Raw genomic sequence first — 6,000 nt, 5'->3', positions numbered from 1 at the left:
CAATCCACAGGATTGGGGGTGATCTGGGGTCCGGCATGTGGTGATGGTGGTACCCTTCAGTGGAGGAAGGACTCCACCCTTCTCACATGACTGAGGACAATGCAGTACCAGGTGTAGACACAAGGTGGCAGAGACCACAGGACACACAGCTCCCCGGGCCTGGGTATGGTCTTGCTTCTTGCTTCCTATACCCTGTTAAGTTAAGAAGAGGATATGAACAACTATTAAATGTATACCCAAACTATAAATGTTTCACCTGGGGTGGTGAACTCACAATACAATATACAGATGATAGATTATAGAATTGTACACCTGAAATCTATAATTTTTATTAATCAATGTCACAGCAATAAATTCAATAAAAAAAGAAAACTGTTTCATGAACTGCTGAAAGAAATAGAGGGGCAAATTAAGAATGAAAAAAAAATGTGGAGAGAAAAAAATGAGAGCAGTGATGATGTATCAACACTGCCAAAAGCAAAGGTTCACTTTAAAACAGTCTTTAAGAGTATAGTTGTTTAGATGAAACATGTTAAGAATTTCATACTAAATGGTGTTTTAATCTACACCTTTAAAAAACAGACTTCTTTAAATTATTTTTACTGGAGGGAAAAATATCTTTCTTCTAATTATCCTCATGTTATAGTAAGGAGGTCTTCTTGAATGGTGTTTTATTTGCATCTTATAGTAGCTTAGATTGTTTGGACTAAGACTCTGAATCGTGTTGTGTTTCTGTCGCTGTAAGAAAAGCAAGCTCAGCTCTAGATATTGCCCACAGGGCGAATGAAGGGAAGGGAAGGGCCAGATCCAGTGCAGCTGTTTTGGCAAACCTTCTCCAGGCCCTCAGCTTATCCACGCAAAGACGATGTGTCCCGTGGCCCACAAGAGGAAATAACTTTGCCTTTTTCCAAAGTAGTCTGCAACATGATTTCCAAATGAAAATCTCCTCCCTCTGTGACAGTAATGAAGTCTGAGGCATTCCACCTCGTGTGTTGCCATCACTGGTCCTCTGAGCTTCCTTAGTGAACAGAAACGCCCCGCAGCGCAGGGGCGAGCGTTGGGTCTAGTGAGAGATGCAGAGAGAGGGGTGGCTGTGACAGTGAAATACCAGCATGCCCTGAGACCGGCAGGACAGGTCAGTGTTAGTCCCTTATTAAACAATAAATTTGCATATTGCCTGGCTTCCCTCCAGACGAGTGGAGATGTTAGGGGTATATTGTCCTGATCAATCCCGATTGTCTACTGCTGTCTCCACCGACATGGGTAAGGCCATCCATCACAACCCCTGGCGGGGGGCCTGCCTGTCTGCATCACGCACACGTCTCCTTAGCAGAGACCAGTGTCTGGTGTTCAGAAGTGACAGAACGCAAGCAGCCTGAGCTCTCTGTGGAACACAGTGGGGAGAAGTTACGAGGAATAAAGTGGGTGACTCGAAGGTGTGAGGTTAAGAATCCCTGTGGCAGTTCGGTTTGGCTTAGCTGGAGAGTACAGGAAGAATTGATGGGCTGAAGCCAAATCCTAGAGGAAGTGCACCATGTCAGACCAAGGAGGAAGTGAGGGAGCCACCGGGTGGCTTTAGATAGGAACTAATGGGACCACACTGAAGGGGGACAAGGCTGGCAGTGGATGGGGAGAACCAATTAGGACACTCCCACAGCAACCCAGGACCGGTGGTACCCTGACCTAAGGGCTTAGCCGGGGGAGAAGGGATGGGTGCGAGCTGTCAGGGAGATGGAACTGGTGGACTTGGCGACCACCTAGCTAATGGGATGTGATGTCATGCACGGGAAGTGCTTAGCTCAGTAACAGGCCCTCAGGAAGGAACGGATAAATATCAGCTGCTATTGAATGAGAGGACAGGAGAGGGGCCTGTTACAGAGCAGGGAGCATGAGACGTGTGGGATTGTAACGAGCCTTGACCCTTCTACAGTGCGACTCAGGGCAGGGGTGGCGTTAGTTAGTCCCACACTAAGAGGATCTCAGGGGTAAACGAAGCCTGGTACTGCTTCACAGCAGATCCTACTTCCTGAAATGACCTCCTGCCTCCTCACACCCCCAAAGACAAGCTGTACAGTCCTCAGAAAACCTTCCCACTGCCCAGTGGGCTTTCTAAGCCCCAGCTAGATCAGCTTGCCTGGGTTCAGCACTGCAGTGAAAATCCCATCTGACCACGGACACCTATGCCCCAGCTCTTGTTCAGGCTCACGGGGCAGCTTGGAAGACACTGTGTTTGTGTGAATGCCTGTGTGCTCGGGGAGGGATGCCGGTGAGACTAGCAATGGAATACACCCTGACCACAAGGAAAGACGACCTTACCTTAGCAAAATGGCTAACACTGCTCAAGGGCCTGTGCGAGTTTACAAAATGCTTTCACAGGCATGATCTCATGTGAGCTCCTCACCACTAATTTTCCAAGTATGACAAACTTGGAAAAAGCAGTTGTGGGTTCTCTTTGGCTTTTGTTCTACAGGTTTCTCTCCTCCTGGTCAACAAGTCACGTGATATGAATGTAACCCGGCAGGTGCTTGTGTGACTCTCCTGGGGTCTGCACATTACTGGCGGGTGCTGTGCAGCCTGTAAGTTTTGCTGGGTTCCTACTCTCATGGAGTCTCTCTTGCCTTAGATCTGGACAGGGTCACAGGCTTCCCTGGAACTCAAGGGCGCCTGTCTGAAGACTGCTGAGCAAGAGGAGGAATCATAGGAGTTACTGACAGAGCTGGGTTGGATGGTGTTTCACTGAGTGCCAGAGAACGGTTCCAGTTCTGTAATATTCGCTCTATGGCAGGAAAACCTGTTCCTTCCACTGACTGTGTCACCCTGATTTCTGTGGTACCTACTTCAGATGTAGGAGGCGTTGCTTACTAGTGGTGGGCGAGTCTGAAGGGAAGGACTGGCTAGACACACAGAATAGCAGTGCAGTTTTGCCCTTTCTTGCTATTTTAGTTGTCTACGGCTGCCAAGGAAATGGCAGAAACCATCAAACGGGCCATGATGAAAGGGCACCTTGGGGGAGTCTTAGCAAAGCTGTGTGCTGTGGCCGGTCAATGAGCCCTGTTCTTGTTGACCAATCAGCTAAAGTCCTTAGACTGAAACCACAACCTACCAAACTCACAGCCACACCACAAGGACACTGAGTTCCCTGGGGCTCAGACTTTCTAATAATACAACTTCTTGGGGTTGCCTGGAAATAAAGAGTCCTTGTTTTACTGAAGACAGCAGACCTCCCCATTTCTGCTCTCCTCAGGGTGGGAGTGACTTCCTTATCACTGGCTTTTCCAGGTGAACAACTCGGAGGAAGCAGCTGTGGAGTGTTTGGCTTGTGTTCTAGAAGGCTGTCTTCCTAGACAGTGAGTCACATGACAGGGGAAGGATTGGTGGGTGCTGTGTGGCTATTCTAGGACAGCAGATTAGTGGCCTGACTATAGTGGCCATGGTGCCTGGAGTTTTGGACTCTGAGGCACGTGGAAAACAGGAATTAGACATTCAGCAGCAAGGGCATCATCAGAGTCAGACTGATGAACTCAGCAGTGTGGAGGGTGCTAGGGAACCAATTCGGGGCCTGAGGATTTTTATTTGCCCTGTAGTTCCTAGATCACCCTGGTCAGGGCAGGTGACTGTCCCATGAGACCCACGCAGAGTTTGGGGCCAGGGACATTTGTGTAAGACAGGTGAAACTCCACTTCCAGGCTTTCCCCCGGAATAAACTTGCCTTCCTGAGTTAATCTCAGATGAAGGACGCCTTGACTGATTTCCTTTCTAACGTTCAAGTCTCTGATATTAAAAATATAATCCCAGTGGAACATGTTGCTTTGGCAAAGATGACTTTTCTCCCTACAAGAGGGGCAATGTGGTTGAGTGATTAAGTTCAGACTCTGGAGCTGGGTTCATGGTTCGGCTATGTCTTAACTGTGTGACCTTGATCATATTACTTAACCTCTCTGTGCTTTAGTTTCTTCATCAGTAAAAAAAAGGAAAGTAATGGTATACAAGCACCTCATAGGTTTGAGGGGAGGAAAAAATCAGTTAACATGTATAAAGCATTCAGAACAGTTCCTAGTACATGGTTAAGTACTATACAGGTCTTATTATTATTTCTCAGTATTTGAAACCAGAGCAGAATGTGAAACAAAAGGGTGTCATGGCAAAGCAGGTTCTCAGTAGCTTTGAATAGTGACCAAAAAGTCAGGCAGAAAATCTGATCTCCTTAATTAGGCTTTGTACTAAGTAAGAAGGCAACTCTGAGCCACTCAGAGGTCCAGTTCTTTCACTTTAAAATGAGGTGGTGATACCAACCCAAGTGTCCATCAACAGACAAATAAACAAAATGTAGCACATACATACAATGGAATATGCAGTCATAGAGGTGAAGTTCTGATGCATGCTACAACATGGATAAACCTTGAAGACATTATGCTAAATGCAATAAACCAGTCACAAAAGGACAAATATTGCATGATTTATGTGAGATATCTAGAAAGGGAAATTCATAGACAGAGAGTAGACTGAGGCTATCAGGGAGGTGGGGAGTGGGAAATGGGCCATTATTGCTTAATGGTTACCGTTTCTGTTACAGATGATGAAAAAGTTTTAGAAATGGATTGTGGTGATGGTTACTCAACAACATGAAAATACTTAATGCCACTGAATTATAGACTTAAAAATTGTTATAATGGCAAACTTTGTATTCTACATATTTTACCACAATATAAAAATTAAAATGAGGTGAGGACCTGGCCAGTTGGTTCAGTGGTAGAGCATCCATCCAGCATGTGGATGTCCCAGGTTCAATCCCTAGTCAGGGCACACAGGAGAAGTAATCATCAGTTTCTCCATCCCTCCCTATTCCTCTTCTCTCTCTCTCTTTCTTCCCCTCCCACAGCCATGGCTTGATGGGTTTAAGAACATCGATCTGAGTACTGAAGATGGCTCTGTGGAGCCTCTACCTCAGGTGCTAAAAATAGCTTGGTTGCCAGCAGCCCCAGGTAGGCAAAGATCAGCCCCAGATGGGGATTGCCAGGTGGATCCCCATCAGGGCACATGCAGGAGTCTGTCTTTCTATCTCTTCTCCTTTCACTTGGAAAAGAAGGAAAAAAAATTAAAAATGAGAAGTTCACAAAGAGGAAAAAATAAGCTAACTTTGAAAGAGAAAGGCTCTTGCTGTGTAACTTTTTAAACTTTTACAGTTCAAGAGGCTATGAACATGGGTTACCAGAACAAAAGAGCGGTAAGGACATTAGTCTGAAAGTCCTTTTCAGCTCAACCTCCTTTTCCTCCAGCACTTTCAGGCCTTTTGTTTTCTTCATGACACAGCTTGGGACAAATCTTCCCAGCACCCCTGCCCCCTCAATTTCTGTTCCTACAGCTCCCCTACCTGCTCCGTCCTTTCTCAGGCACCTGCCATATTACAATAGACTTCACCTGTGGGTGGCTGTTTGTCAACTATGTTTTAAGACCTAGATGACCAGGGACTAGATCTTCTCCTGCTTTTGTGTAGCTCCCCTCCCTGCCAAGTCCCAGACTCAGGATGAGTCAGTCAAAACGGGTGCTTGAAGATGATTGCTCCCAGGAGTCCTTGCCATGGGAAAGCAAAAGTACAAAGAACCTGGTTTCATCATGTTCTGGATCTAGGTTTTGCAAACTTTTAAAACTCCTCTCTATCCACTAACAAATATATCATACCTTGTGTCCCAGAACACACACGCCACATCCCCCCACACAAAGTTTTATGAAATGACACTTACCAGTACTACATGTGATACAATCTTAAATTTCTGATTTATTTGATTTAAAAAATGTTTTTGGTTATCTTGAGATTTTTGTGCCCATAATATTTTATTTCTTAAAATTCTTTGTTAAAAGAAAAAGATTGGGCCCAGGCTGGTTGGCTCAGCAGTAGAGCATTGGCCCAGCGTGTGGAAGACCCAGATTCAATTCCTGGTCAGGGCACACAAAAGAAGCAACCATCTGCTTCTCTACCCCTCCCCTGCCCCTCTCTCTTCC

The sequence above is a fragment of the Saccopteryx bilineata genome, chromosome 2 (genome assembly GCF_036850765.1).
Source record: "Saccopteryx bilineata isolate mSacBil1 chromosome 2, mSacBil1_pri_phased_curated, whole genome shotgun sequence".
NCBI classification, from domain to species: domain Eukaryota; kingdom Metazoa; phylum Chordata; class Mammalia; order Chiroptera; family Emballonuridae; genus Saccopteryx; species Saccopteryx bilineata.
The sequence above is the reverse complement of the archived record's forward strand: the minus strand, read 5'-3'. Positions refer to the sequence as shown.